The sequence below is a fragment of the Sarcophilus harrisii genome, chromosome 1, assembly GCF_902635505.1.
Source record: "Sarcophilus harrisii chromosome 1, mSarHar1.11, whole genome shotgun sequence".
NCBI lineage: Eukaryota > Metazoa > Chordata > Mammalia > Dasyuromorphia > Dasyuridae > Sarcophilus > Sarcophilus harrisii.
Window position 1 is genome coordinate 244,925,404 of NC_045426.1, and position 15,811 is coordinate 244,941,214.

Below are 15,811 nucleotides of genomic sequence, written 5' to 3' on the forward strand. Positions count from 1 at the left end.
CTCATTCAGGTAAAAGGGGAACACAGCCAAGGAACTGAAGTATCTCAGAAAGCCATCTGAAAGCTCCACCTCAGCAAACCAATAGGATATCCTGAATCTTGGTATGGTAGAGGAGATAAATGTCCACACCGCAAAACCCCTCTTACCTTCCCCCACATGCCTCAGCATAGCCAAATCAACTAACAGACCAGCTCTAAGAACTACTGGGTGGTTCAGAGTTTCAGAGAAGCTCCAGAGAAACAAGCAACCTTTCATAATCAGACCTTCAAGTGTTTCAGCTTAGGCCGGGGCAAACAGAGCAAACCTTATGGGTATCTAAGCAAACTGGCAGTTGCCATCACCAGCCCTGCTACATGATTCAATATAGCTCCAGGCAAACAGGCAGCCTCCAGTCTCCACATGCTTCAGTGTAGCCCTCTTAAAATGCAGAAACACCCCACTAGTCTCAGCACTAGGACCCTAACTCAATACTACATAAGCTACCAGACCCTTATGGACTCCAACAAAGCCATCTCTACCCATCCTATCACCTTAGCCAGAACCAGACATGAGGGTACCCCATCAGCCTCACGACCACAAAGTACAACCTGGGTTTGTAGACCTGGCAGAAGAAACCTGAGACAATGCCTCTTCCACTCTGTGAGCACACCTCATTTAAGAAAGGAAAAAGCCCAAAAAAGATGAGAAAAAAGCAACTACAAAAAAAATCTGATCAAATAAAATTATTATGGTGACAGTGAAAACTAAGATACAAGCTCAAAAGAGCACAATACCAAAGCACCTATGGAAAAACTCAAAAAAGAACCCAAAGAGGTCTCAAGCCCAGAAAAAATTCACGGGAGAGCTCAAGAAGGAATTTAAAAAACATATAAGAGAGGTAGAAGAAAAAGTGGAAAAACAAATGAGAGTGATATAAGAGAATTTGGAGAGGAGTTAAGAAGGATTTTGGAAAAAATGAAAACTACTTAAAACAGAGAATTGGCCAAATGGAAAAAGGACATACAAAAGGTAACTGAAGAAAACAACTCCTTAAAAGTTAGAACTGGGTAAGTGTAAGTTAATAACTATGAGATATCAAATTTAATTAGATCAATCAGATTTAAGATAGTGGAAAAAAGTAGAAGAAAATATAAAATACCTCATGGGAAAAACAACTGACCTGGAAAATAGATCCAGGAGAAACAAGATCAAAGTTACTGGACTACCTGAAAACCATAATCAAAAGGAGGACCTGGACAGCATCTTTCAAGAAATTATCAAGGAAAACTGTTCTGGTATACCGGAGCCAGAAGACAAAATAGGTGTTGAAAGAATCCATTACTCACCTCAGGAATGGTATCCCAAAATACAAATTCCAAGTAACATTATATAGACAAACTATCAGGTCAAGAAAAAAAAATACTGCAAGTAGAAAGAAACAATTTGAACAAAGATATTTTGAGAATTACACAGGTCTTAGCAACTACAATATTAAAGGATCAGGGATCATGGAACATGATATTCTAGAAGGCAAAGGAGTTGCCTTTGAAAATCAAAGAAAAATGAAATGATTTGAAAAATCATGAAAAATTAAAATCACCCACCTAATTAAGCATAACACTTCAAGGGGGAAAAATGGTCTTTCAGTGAAATAGAAGGATTTCAAGCTTTCATAAGGAGATAAGAATTGAATCCCCCCCCCCTCCAAATTTATCACTAATATCAAGATCCAAAGGTTTTTAAAAAAGAAAAGAAAAGAAAAGAAAACAACGGATTCAATGGAGCTGAACCATTTATATCCCTACTTGTGATTCTTAAAAATTGTACTATTAATAGTACAGTTATAGACAGAGAATATGTATAGAAGGTAAATTTGAGAGAATGATAGACAAATAATTAAGTGATAAGAAATATGAAAATACAGGGGCAGAAGGGAGAGGTAGAATGAGGGAGATTATTTCACATGATGAGATTCAAAAAAAACTAATACAGGTAAAGGAAAGATGGAGGCGGGGGTAGAAGATGGGCATCGATTAAACCTTTCTTTCATTAGTACTGTCTCAAAGAGGGAATAATATACTCAGTCAGTTGAATATAGAAATCTCTTAAGTTAAATTAAGTTAAGTTAACTTAACTTAAGTTAAATGAGTTACAGATTAATGACCAAAAAAGAAATAAAGGCCATTATGAAATGCAAAATAGATAATTTTGGTTGCATTTCATTAAAAAGCTTTTGCATAAACAAAACCAATTTACCAAGATTAGAAGGAAAGCAGAATGCTAATAATCTTTCCAGTACTTGTCTCTGATAAAGATTTCATTTCTCAAATATATAGAGAACTAATTCAAATTTATAAGAATACAAGCCATTCCTCAATTAACAAATGATTACAGGATATGAATTGGCACTTTTCAGATGAAAAAATAAAAACTATCTATAGGCATATGAAGAAGTGTTCTAAATCAATTTTGATTAGAGAAATACAAATTAAAATAATTCTGAGGTATCACTCACACCTATCAGATTGGTTATTATGACAAAAAGGAAAATAATAGATGTTGGAGAGGTTACAGGAAAATTGATTCACTATTTTACAGTTGGTGAAATTGTAACTGATCTAATCATTCTGAAGAACAATTTGGAATTATGCCCAAAGGACAATCAAACTGTGCAGACCCTTTGATCCAGCAGTGTCTCTACTGGCTCTATGTCCCAAAGAGATCATAAAAAAGGGGAAAGGACCCACATGTGTAAAAATGTTTGTAGCAGCCCTTTTTGTAATGGCAAGAAACTAGAAACTGAGTGGATGCCCATCAGTTGGGGAATGGCTGAATAAGTTATGGTATATGAATGTTATGGAATATTATTCTGTTAGAAGAAATGATCAGCAGGATGATTTCAGAAAGGGCTGGAGAACTGCATGAATTGATGCCAAGTGAAGTGAATAGAAGCAAAACATTGTACCCAGAAACAATAATATACAATGATTAATTCTGATGGACATGGCTCTTTTCAACCATGAGATGATTTAGATCAATTCCAATAGATTTGTGATGGAGAGAGCCATCTGCATCCAGAAAGAAGACTATGGGAACTGAATGTGGATTACAGAATAGTATTTATATTATGTACAAGGTACCCAAATATTTGTTCAATGTATTGATTAGATCCATTTAGCTTTTCTCTTTAAAAATATTATTTGTCATATGAAAGGTCTATGTGGGAGTAGGGAATGAAAAGAGAGGAATGCCAGAAAAAATTTATGGAGTTTTTTTTTTAAGGTAACAGGCAGCTAGCTGGCACAATGGATAGACTATTAGACCTAGAGTAAGAAAAGCTAGATTTCAAGTCCAAATTCAGACATTTACAACCTATGTGATCCTGAGTAGGTCACTTAACCCTGTTTACCTCAGTTTATTTATCTGTAAAATGAGCTGGAAAAGTAAACAGCAAACTACCTCAGTATCTTTGCCAAGAAAACCCCAAATGGAGTTACAAAGGCTCAGGCACAACTGAACAACAGCAAACAATGATAAATATTTTTTTCTTAAGAAAAAGAGAGAGAAGGCACTTTTCCTTTCTTTTCTGTTGATCACAAGATGTTAAAATAACTCCCTGAGTTCTGGATAGGAAGTTGGGGATCCAGTGAGTGCATAGCTGCTTATACAATCCTATATATGGGATTATATTGCTCCTGATAATATTTTCTTTCTTTTTTTTAGTAAAGAAACTTGCGAAACAAAAGGTCAGAAGAACTATAGAGGTTCAGTGGCTGAGACCATGAAGGACTCAGTCCTCAGGAGTGACCTGCTTCATTCATCCCAGCAGTGAATTTACTCAGCAGGTGAGATACCATGGTTTTTTGTAAGGGAGCATCTTGTCCATTGGCTTTGTTACACCAGGAATTGAACTCAGTAGGAATGTTTCTTAACAGTGACCTTAAACTGGATCCTAATCTCCACAGAAATTGAGATGATAGAAGAGAGAATTTGGAGGATGTTTCTGTACTTTGGTTATTGCTATATCTTTTTCATCAATACCCTATTATAAAAGGTAAGTAGAATTCATTGGTTAATTGATAAGGGAAATTCCAGAATGGGGACTTTAGAAGATACCTAAACTAATTACTCTCTGTGGCCCAGTTAATCACCATGTGGGTGGGAGCTTAATTAAGTACCCTAAATCTATGTAAACTAAAGTAGAAAGGGTCCAGATTATTAAGAACTTTAACTGCCAAAAAGAGGGATTTATAATTTCATTTTGGAGTCAATAGGGAGTTCTTTGACTTATATATTATAAGAAAATTGCTTTGGCAAAATAAAGACTGAATTTCAATGGAGAGAGACTTAGGACTTAAGATAATGTAGTCTTCTAAGTGCCCAGCACATATCTAGCAGCTAATAAATATTTGTTGTATGAATTTTAAAATAATAACTTTAGCCTATTTTGTTATCAGTGAAAGTCTAGATCTTGTGAAAAAGGAGTCTCTGTGATTTTGAATTTCCATGGATAAGTAAAGGTAGGGGTCCACTAACTTAAGGGAAGAAAAGATTGTTTTTATCACAGGATAAAGTATAAAACCTCCTATATAGGAAAAATATTTTTAAAAAACTCCCTCTAACAATCCACTGAATTTGGAATAAAAGTGCTCCAGAGTTCTGCAGAAAAGCAGAGTCAGCATATCTTTGTTATTTTTCCCCTGAGGGTTTTTATACAAGAACAATCTCCATCCAGACAGAACTAGTTAGTGTAAAAATAATAATAATTAATGTGATCTCTGATTTGATCAATCCAAAAATCTGCTCTCCACTTCCTCCTCTCACCTCCAACTCCCTGTACATATGCCTTGACCAGGCACTCCTAGTGACTAGAAAATTTCTTACATCCTTTTGAAACCATAACTGGCAATAACCACTAGAACCAGGTTACAAAGGGAAAGCAGGCAAGTCAGATTGACAAAGCAAGTTCTTGAGGCAAAAAGAAGAGTTTGGAAGTTTTGGAGGAAACTCTAGGGAGAAGTAAACAAATTGCAGACAAATGTACAAAAGGCACTGGGGAGAAAGATATAAAAAAGTTCAGCAAATAGAAATGGATAGACAAATCTAAAAAGAAGAAAAGAAAAAAGACAAGAGTGGGGGATCAGAAGTGAGGGAAGAGCACGAGAGAAGAAAAAGAAAAAGAGACAGAGAGAGAGAGAGAGAAGGAATGAAAGAGGAAGACTGAGAAACAGACACAGAGAGAAACGGGGGGAAGGGAGGGAAGGAAGGAGTAAGATTGAAAAAGAGTGAAAAAGTGTGTGTGTGTGAGAGAGAGAGTTTGGAAAATAGACAGAGACAAAAAGAAAAAGAGAGAGGAAGGGAAAGGAGGGAGGAAAAGAAGGAGGGAGAAAGGGAAGAAAGAAAGGAGAGACAAGAAAAGAAGGAGGAAAAAAGAAAGGGAAGGAAGGAGAAGGAAGGGTAAAAAGGTAGAGAGGGAAGAGGGACGGACAGAAGGAGAGAGAGACAGGAAGGGAGGAATGGATGAAGGAAGAAGGGAGGAAAAAAGAGAGAGAGGGAAGGAGGGAGAAGGCAGGGGGAAAGGAAGGAAGGAAGAGAAAAGGGAGGAAGAGAAAGAGAGAAAGAGAGAGAGAGAGAGAGAGAGAGAGAGAGAGAGAGAGAGAGAGAGAGAGAGAGATTCAGAGACAGAGAGACACACAGAGAGAGACAGAAACAGAGCTAGAGGCAGAGAGCCAAAGACAGAGGCAGAGAGAATGAGAATTGGAAGACGTGAAAGAATAAGCGAATCTGACATAAAAGACTAGGGGAAGAAAGGAGTTTAGATTGAAAGATGAATAGAAAGAGAGGTGAAAGTGGGAGGGAGCTTGGGGAGGTAAATAAAACAGTAAGTAAAATGGAAAGGAAATCAGAAGAGTTCTTACCCCGTGAGAAAAGGAGGAGGAGAGCGTGCTGTGCTGGGAGGTACTTGGAAGAGCTTTTGTGACTCCTCCCCTGGAAAAGCTCGGCTCCCGGCCATCCAGAAGCAAAGTCAGTCCAACTGACTCCTACTAGTTTTGAGACTGGTTCACTCAGAGGATTCGAGTTACAAAAGCAGGATCAGAAGCAAAGGTTTTAACCTCATGCCCGCCTGTGATCCGCTATCGTGATCATTTAAAAAATTCCTGGAACTATTTACGCACCCACTCCCTTTTTGACTCTTCAGATCCAGAGAAAGAGATTGGAAACTCTCATCCTAAAATGCCTGCATTCAAAGTGCTTCCTAAAGCCGAGGTGAGTCTGAGAGAGCCAGAGAACAATAATGTGTGGGATGGTGGGGGTGATTCCTGGTGAAAGTATAAAGTATAATTGTTCACTTGGAGATTCCTACTAACTTTTGTTTAGTCTCTCTACCCCAAATTCAAGAAATGGACCCCCATGTCGCAAGGAAACACGAATTTCCATATGGTCATTTAATTTCTCTAGGTATCTCCACAGCACAGCCTGAGCATATTGCTTAGTCTGTATATACTGAGTTTCTTAGTCATGAATTAACATTCATTTAAAAAAAAACATTAATTAATTGTAAATATTGATGGATAGCTTACCCTGAATGGAAGTGACAGTGTCCTCTGTTAGATCTAGAGCTTGGGCTGAGACATTTGGTTTTGACAGTTTAAAAAGTTATTAGCTCCCTTTGAAGCACTTACTGTAATGCTGTTATTTTCCTAGGAGTCATCCTTTTAATGAAATTTGCCTCAAAATCTCTTCTGATCTTTTCACTCTTAATAAAAAGAACTGCATTCACTTGGCCTAGAGAAGTGATTGGGGCTCACCTTAAGTTAATAAAGCCCCAAGAGAAAATGTGAAGATGATTGTGCATTTAGATTTCTTCCTTATTAATTTGGCTTTCAACGGTTCTTTAGGGGCCATTGAGCTGCTTTTCATGGCTAATTACTTGCCTTTTTTTTTTTTAACCTATAGATAGGAAAGGGTCAAAATTGAATTCTAAGGGTATTTTTTTCCCAATATGAGTTTTATAAAAAGAAAAAAATGAATGGAGTTTTTTCCAGGTTTGGATGATATGCCCATGAGTACTGCTATAGTAGCCTAAATTTTGAAATAGTTAATACAGTTTATCTGAACTCTTTTAAGATTCTTGCAGTAAGATATACAAATAGACTGTTGAAATGATTTTTTTTAATATTGCCATATTACTTTTTCTGATGCTTTTATTCATAGTCAAAGATCAAAATCTTGTGGATATGAACGAAGGATTTAATTTCTAGGAAAAAATTGTATATCCTTTAGGCATGCATTTCCAATTTAGGTTTGCATGGTTTGGTTTGGAACTTACTGACATTCCTGTCCTTGACACAGAAACCAACTCTAGCATTAACTTCTGAATTTGTAACAAAGAAGAACTATAAATTATGATTTCTCCCTTCTCTTCTCCACTTTTAATTAAAGTTAATTTTTTTCTTTAAAAAAACAGAATAATTTAGATGATCTCATTTAAGATCAGAGGAGTAGATAAAATGTTTCTTTGAGATGGTTTTAGTGCATATACACATTATTTTGTCTTCATACTGTTTGCTAAAAACATATGTTTAAAAATGTAATAAACAGAATATTTTATTTCCACTACATAATGAACACATCTTAATGCAGAAGGAAACTCAAGTACAGGGCTATGATCTGGATTTTTTTTTCAACTCAGTACAATGATTCTCAACCTTTTATAATATGTACCATCCTCTAACTTTATTTAGTAACAGTTGACATCCCACCTTAAAGTGAGATACATCTATCATTAGTAGTATTCTTAGTTTAATTTAAATGATTTTTACTTGGGAATCTTTGAAGATCTGGAGAATGTCTTCTGGGATAATTGAACTAACCAGAGTTACCTCAAAATCAGAAATTGGATCCGTTATCTTTGGTGATTTGGGACCATCACCTTTTAATTCTCTAGTGAAAACTGGAATTTTGGAATCTATTGAAAGATTAGGTTGGAATGGTTCAACTATTAGGTAATCAGTCTACTTTTTGCATTAGTGGGAAATGTATGATTTCCATTACCTATCATGACATCTGAACTTTTCTTGCATTTGTTCTCATCAATTCTGAATCCACTGTCATCTATCAGGCAAAGAATATCATTTTGAGAGACAGTTCATCTGGTTTTGGAGTCTCAGAGATGTCCAAATAAAAAATCAGGTAGGGTGAAGTCATAGTATAATATGATAAGATTTCTATGCATTTATAAGCAATACATTTTTCTATGTTATTGACCATGTCCACCCTGTACATAATTTTTTTCCCAGCATGTTACAAGGGGAAAAACTCATAACTTAAAATCAAAAGAATTAGATTTAAATTCTTAGGCTACTACTTTCCATTTGTCTCTATAACTCTGAGCCTCAGTTTATTTTTTGTGAAAATGAAAATAACATATCTACTATTTCTCTTAGATGCTTGCTGTGAGTCTAAAATGTGGTTATGTACTTTTTTTAAATTGAAGGATAGACTGAAATTATGATTTCATTGATTTATATATTTCCTGTTGTAGAAACTCCCTCTACTGATACAGTACAGCAAATAGCCTAAAATTTATAGTCCTAGAAAGTTATTTGGAGCCATTTAGAGGTTATGATTTGTTTATGGTCACATAGTTGGTATGTGTCCAAGAAAGCTTCCCTTGAACCCGTCTTCCTTACTCCAAGGCTAGACTTCTATCTTTTCAATCAACTGGAATGATTGGTGCTTTAAAACTGTACCTCACTATGGAAATATAAGCTATTGTTTCCCCTATTTCTAAAGAAAATGCATAAAGATTAAAGCTCTTATGACACCAAAGTTAATTGGGAAGAAGGAATATAGGGTAAAGCCAATAATTATCAGTAGGGCTAGTATTTATATAGTGCTTTAAGGTTTACAGAGTGTTTTACATACATTAATTTATACCTTTTTTATTTTGGAATTAACAAGTATGAACAAAAGTGAACATTTACGAGTGAATAGCAAGAAGGGATTATATATAAAACTATGAAATTCTATGGCATGGTTTTGAAACACATTAAATGTAGCATAATGATAACAAACTACCGCATATATTTTGCCTTCCTTGTGTTGTGTTGCTCTTCTTTCTTTTGTTTATCATTCTTTCTTTTTTTTCTATCACTACTGTCCCTTACCCCCTGCTACTGTCCTCCTAAAAATAAAAGCACACTCCTATAATAAATAAATCTAGTCAAATGTAGCCTGGAGATGGCATGGGCCTACCCTCATGATCTGAAGGCTACTCATTCACCCAAACTTGAACACATCCTGACAGGTCTGGAATTTTCAGAGCAGGGTACACAAAACATAACTGACAATTCTAAGAATACTAGTAGTGACCCTGATAAAGGGGAAAGCGGTAGATGCAATTCTACTACTTCCCATTTATGTGAAATTACTCATCATGACATCATTAATTCTTAATCATAAAATGTTTACTTTCAAAATAAGGCAAAAGCACAAAAAAATCCTAACTTTTATTCAATAGAAGACAAAATCAAGATTAATCCACATGTGACATTCAATAACAGCAAATGCAAAAATCATAAAACCATAACAATCCACCTATAAACCAATGCACACAGTGTTTGTGGGAAGGCTTGGGGCAAAGCTATAGAAACTTTTCAAGGAGTCATATGCATGGGGAAACTCATGTGTCAGTGGCAACTCATAACTCTTGACTACAATCTTTGATGTCCTTTATTCTTTGCTTGGGAACAAGTTACACCAGAGATTGTCACTACTCTGCCAGCTATTTTTCTTCTAATACTCACTATTTTCCTAGGAAAAGCTACCTCTCTTGAGCAAGTGAGCTCTGGAAACGGTAATAATCTGTTTTCATTCACAGCCACCCTTAACTGGATGTTGAGGAAAAAATGCTTTGCTCTTTCAGTGATATCAGGTATCAAGATCCTTGATCTTGCCATTACCCACAAAGGTGCTACTTCCATGTTCATAAATTCTGAAATTTGCTTTATATGATCACAATTTGTTGTCATTCTACCTTTCCCTTACTCTTTCAACCCTAGAACAGGGTTTAAGGGTTCTTCATTCTCACAGTAACTTCTGTTACTTCAATCTCTCAGTTCTTTCAACCCCACTGTAGGGGTTTTTCAAGTCATAACATATTTAATGGCTACAATCTCCTTCCTTCCTCATCTTGACTACTTAGTGAATCAGTTCAACTCTACATTGTCTTCTTCTCTTGAGTAGCTTTCTTTATTGTCCTGTCACTAGACCTTGCCTTGCTGAGCTTCAGACTTGGATTACTACTACCATCAATTGGTTCACTCCTCCTAACATAAAGCTGAATACACTTGGGGAAAAAATCACAGAACCATGCTAATTTGATCTACTACAAATTTATGTTAAATAATTTTATTTGCCCTTGTTAACAAGGCAATTCTTTTATTTTCTTTTATACTTTCCTAATCAATTCATTATCTTACTGGCCATTTTAGATTTTTAAGACCTCTTCATCTTTCCTCAAGCCCCATGGTTCCTTGTTTTTCCACTCAATCAAGAATTTTGTTTCCTCTTTCACTGAAAAAAAAAAAAAAAACCCTTAAGATAGTTACCAGAAGTTCCTTCTTCACCCTTCTTCCTCATCTTTCATCAAACAGATGTCCTCTACCATTATTTCCTTCTTTGACTTCTCATTGGATAAGATAGTTCTCTTTTCTTGCCAAAGCCAATGCCGCTAATGTACAAGAGATCTCATGCCTTCCTGTCTTCTACAAAACACTTTCGCCTCTAGCATCCTCTCCCTCACATGTATCTCCATTCTTTCCATATTCACTAGCAACTTCTCTATCATTTACAAATATACCTGGTGTCCTCCATCTTCATATATAACCTCTCTTGATTTATCCATTCCTGCTAGGTCATATATCTCCTGTAGCTAAATATTCTGAGAAGGCTATGTATATAAAGTATCTCCATTTTCTCTTCACTCATTCTTTTTTTTTTTTTTAGCCCTCAAAAATCTGGCTTCCAATTTCATCATTTAACAAAACTGCTCCCTCCAAAGTTACCAATAAACTCCTAAATGCCAAATCCAGTGGCTCTTTCTTAATCCTCATTCTTCTTGACCTCTCTGTAGCCTTTTGCATTGTTGATCACCCATTCCTCCATGATACTCCCTTCTTTTTCTTGGTTGTTCTCCTACCTATCAGACTGGTCTTTCTCATTTCCATTTGCTGAATCTTACTCCAAGTAATGCTCATTAACTGTAAGTATTGGATCCCTTTTCTTTTTTTTTTTTTTTTGATGATCTTATCTAGTTACCTATCAGCTACCATGGAGTATATGTGTATATACATATGTATGTAAAAAATAATATTATATATGCTTATATTTGTCAGTTTTTTCTCTGGATGCAGATAGTATATTCCTTCATATGTCTTTTGTATAGTTAATTTGGATATTTTCAAGAGTCCAAATAACTTAGTTATTTAAAGTCATTCTCAAAACAATATTACTGTTACAGTATACAAAGTTCTATAGATTCTTCTTATTTCACTTCATTTAAGTCTATTCATGTTTTTTTTCTGAGATTATTGAGCTTAGTTCCTTATATTTCATATAGCACAGTAGTAAACTATCATGATCACACATTGCATTGTTCAGCCATTCTCGAATTGAGCATCTCCACAATTTCCAATTCTTGGCCACCCCAAAGAGAACTGCTATAAATATTTTAGAACATATAGGTTCTTTTCTTTTTTTCTTGATCATTTTGGGAAACAGAACTACTAATGGTATTGCTGGATCAAAGGATATAGGCAATTTAAAAACTTTTTGGCATAATTCCAGATTGTTCTCCAAAATTGGTTGGATCAATTTATAATTCCATCCATTTTGTACTCATGTATTGTTAAATAACTTGGTGATACCCATGACTGGAACCAGAGCAGAGCAAATAAATCTATTGATATGGGAAGATTTCCAGTTATAATAGATAACACTAGTATCCAAGTTTAGGAAATGAAATCTTATGTGGAGATGGTTAGAAGCAAAGGACACTGAGTGGAGTTTCACAAACCTAAAACATGGTGGAAATTTGATCCTGAGAAATTAGAAAAGAGTAATAAATGTGGTATCTCATGAAAAGATTGCACAAATGTTGGATCATTACAAATATGAAATGTCCATCTCTATTGTAATGAATTCAGTGGAACCTCCACATAGAAGTTCTGAGAGACTTCAAAGACAGAGGTGAGGAGGCTGTCTAGATTCATGGAATCACTTTAATATTGCAAAATAACTAATATTCAGTCTGCTTTTAATTAAAATGAGTTTGTGGCTTACCCTTAAAAACCCAAGCATTTAGATTTTCTGGAGGTTTTTAAATAGGTTCAAGTTTAATAAAAAAGTACTATCATTATCTCACAAAGTTTATTCCCAGAAAGCTGTTTAAATTTTAAGATGTAAATAAAAAATAGTATATAAAACTGTAAAAATAAAAATACATCATTTTTCTATACTCCCCTCAACATTTGCCTATTTCCCTTTTTATCATTTTGGCCAATCTGATAAGTGTAAAATTATATCTCGAGATTGTTTTAATTTGCATTTTGTTGGGGCTGCAATCTTGCTAGCAAGGCTTACTCTTTTCCCTACACTATTGCCAGTACTATTGACTTTACCTCCACAATATCTTTTATATATGCTCCTTTTCTCCATTGACACTGCTACTACCCTAATACAGACCATCATTTTCTCATGTCTACACTACGTACCACAATCTTTTAGTTTACCTGCCTATAGTCTCTCCCCATTACCTTTTATTCTCTACACTGCTATCAAATTAAACTTCCAACCATGTCACCTCCTTATTCAATAAATTCCAGTGGTTTGCTTTTCACCTCCAGAAACAAACATAAAATCCTTTGTTTGGCAATCAAAGCCCTTTAAAACTTGACCCCTCCTACCTTTTTCAGTCTCCTTACAATTTACTTACCCCCACATACTCTGCATTCCATTGGCATTAGCTTTCTTGCTATTCCTTGAGTAAAACATTCCATCTCCCAACTCCAAGCATTTTCAGTGACTGTCCCTCATGCTTTGTGTGAATGTTCCTTCTCCCCAACTCGGCATATTGATTTTCCTGGCTTTCTTTGAAGTTTAACTAAAATTCCATATCTTATAGGAAACCATTCTGGATACCTCTTAATTTTAATGACTTTGCTTTTTAAATTATTTCCTATTTATCCTGCATATAGCTTGCTTTTTATGTATTTGTTTTCATTTGCCTCTTTCATTAGATTGTAAGTTCCAGGGCACATTGTCTTTACTTCCCTTTCTATCCTATAAATGTTTGTTGACTGATTATATATGTTTATTTGTATGTTGTCTCCCTCATGAGACTAAATATATTTTGAGAACAGAGACTTTTATTCTTTCTTTCCATCAACTCTACTAAAATGGGGGAAAATGTATAATGGAGGCTTGGTGCATACTTAGACCACCCCAATTAGAATGACATTTTTGAGATATGCTTGGAAATTGCTACTAAGACTATTGTAGGTATAGACCTTATGAGTTAGCTTACCACATGATTGAGAACAGATGCTTTCCATTGTCTGCAATTGCCTTTAAAGGTACTTGACTGAGGCACAGTCTCTTTTTCTAACATATTTATTAATGAAGGACTCTTTCACACATAGCAAGAAAGAAGGTTTAAGGTCCTTCCTTAAGGCCTGATGAACTTGAGAAATTGGTTTAGGTACAATATAGTTCCTGACCTGGAATCCTGGTTTCTAGTTGCAATATCTGACTTAGAATCCTGAACTCAAGACTCCCATATGTGAAGTATAAAAGGTTCAAGAGTTATATAGTTTCTGGGTAATTAATCATTTAATTAATCATGCTAGCATCTAATTATTAAAAGGGGCCAATGGCACTCTTAAATTCCAAAGACCTTTCATGGTATCCATTTAATGCTTATATGACCTGTAAAGAAAGGGTGCTCCTGAAAGTGGCATTCAATTCTGCTTGGCTAACAAGAAATGAAAGAATCAATATAATAATGAGAGGTAAGCCTGGTGTAGTGAGGGGCTAGGGGAATGTGACTTTGATTATGTTATTTACTTCCAGATCACTCCCAGCTTTGAGCAACTGAGGCAAAAAATTTATTCCCACCTGAGCCTGAATAAAGCACAAGGGGCTGGAATCCTCCTTAGATTAAATTCTTCTTAAGGTTCTCTAGTTAAATGGGGCAATAACTACAAGACTTTATTTCATCATTCAACATACCCTTCAAAGAATTAAGCTTTAACCTAATCTCCAAATGAGGAATGGGGGAAAATATCCTTTATCTCCCTAATATTTGGCTACCTAATAATCATTGACATATTAAACCAACCATGAATTCCTGATATACATCAAACCTGATCAAACTGAATGATATTGTTAAAACTTGCACATTTTGTTAATATTTTATTCATTATTTCTTTAGCAATATACATCAGAAATATTGGCTTACAATTTTATTTCTTTACTTTATCTGTCCCAGGCTTGGTTATGTCATACAGAGTCTTTGGTAGGGTGTTTTCTTTCTCTAATTTTGCAATAATAACCAAAAAACTTTTATATTAGAGTTCATTTTTCTTGAAATGTTTGGTAGAAATAAAATTAGATTATGTAAACCTTCTTATTTTTGTTGTGCCAGTCTGTGTATCTTGATTTTTTGCAAATATTTATTGCATTTCTTTTATCAGTTTTCTTGGCTTATGTATGATTAGCCAAAATTATTTTTTGATAATTTCATTCATCTTTATTGTGAATTCTCATATTTCATTTTTGTATATGGTAATTTGGCTTGTTGTTAATTTTTTCCAAATAAGCTAACATCTAAAAAACTGCTACATCCTTAAATGCCCTTTGTCCTCTTTCTGGCCATTCTGTCATGATTAGCACAATTTGGTCCTTAGAAAACAGATTTAGTCTGTTACTGGCAGAGGTATCTTGGTAAATGTTTTACAGACAGGGGTTTATTTTTACCTATATAGCAATAAGAAATATTTTTACATAAGATAATTGGTCATCACATGTTCCAGAACTAATTATAACTATTTTCAAAATGACCACCATGAATATAATTGCAGTTTATTGCATAAACAATGGTTGCGGAAAGGTAAAGTGATATAGAGATTTCATGAAGAATTAGATGTGTCCCTTCAAATCAAATCAACATTTATTCTGATATTTGACTTCAATTCAAAGGGAGGAAAAGATAAAAATGGAAAGAAATATGTGGGAAAGTATAATTCAAGAAGAAATTATGTGAAAGATTAATGATTTGTAGATTACTTAGAAAACTCTTGTCCATGTATTAAGATATGCACTGTTTAAGAAAATAATTGTAGGTCATATACAAACACTAGGAATAATGAAATAGATTATATTTTAACATGTAAGGACTATCCCTGAATTAGCTTTCTTTGATGAAATTATCCATTGTTTTTATGATTTATTCTTTGACTTATATTGCTGAAATCAAAAGTATCAAACACACAACTGGCCATGTGTGGCCCACAATACTTTTGAGTGAAACATGACCAAGATTAAAATGCAATTAGGAATTATTTTTATAAATAAAATAAAACATGAATAATGCTAATATGTGGTTTCCTAAGCCAATATGCTCCTGTAGAGATTCTTAAATATAATCTAGAAACCCCCATTTCTATTTGAGTTTGAAACCACTGGCTTAATGACATTTTGCCTCCATTTAAATTTGAGTACTATTTATTGATCATATTTTTGTCAGTTAAGGAGACATTTAATATAATAT

The 15,811-nt window shown here is 34.7% G+C and overlaps 1 protein-coding gene across 3 annotated transcripts in view; it reads left to right on the forward strand.

Annotated features, from left to right (window-relative positions):
• The first annotated feature begins 5,714 nt into the window (after positions 1–5,714).
• Positions 5,715–15,811, forward strand: part of S1PR3 (sphingosine-1-phosphate receptor 3) — a 30,519-nt gene continuing 20,422 nt past the window's right edge. For 2 of the 3 annotated variants that reach the window (XM_023498546.2, XM_023498548.2), the window contains exon 1: positions 5,715–6,246. The gene's annotated coding sequence lies outside the window, so the exon portion shown is untranslated. Of the gene's footprint in view, positions 6,247–8,101; positions 8,173–15,811 lie in introns of all 3 variants that reach the window. The other variant, XM_023498547.2, reaches the window with a different exon arrangement.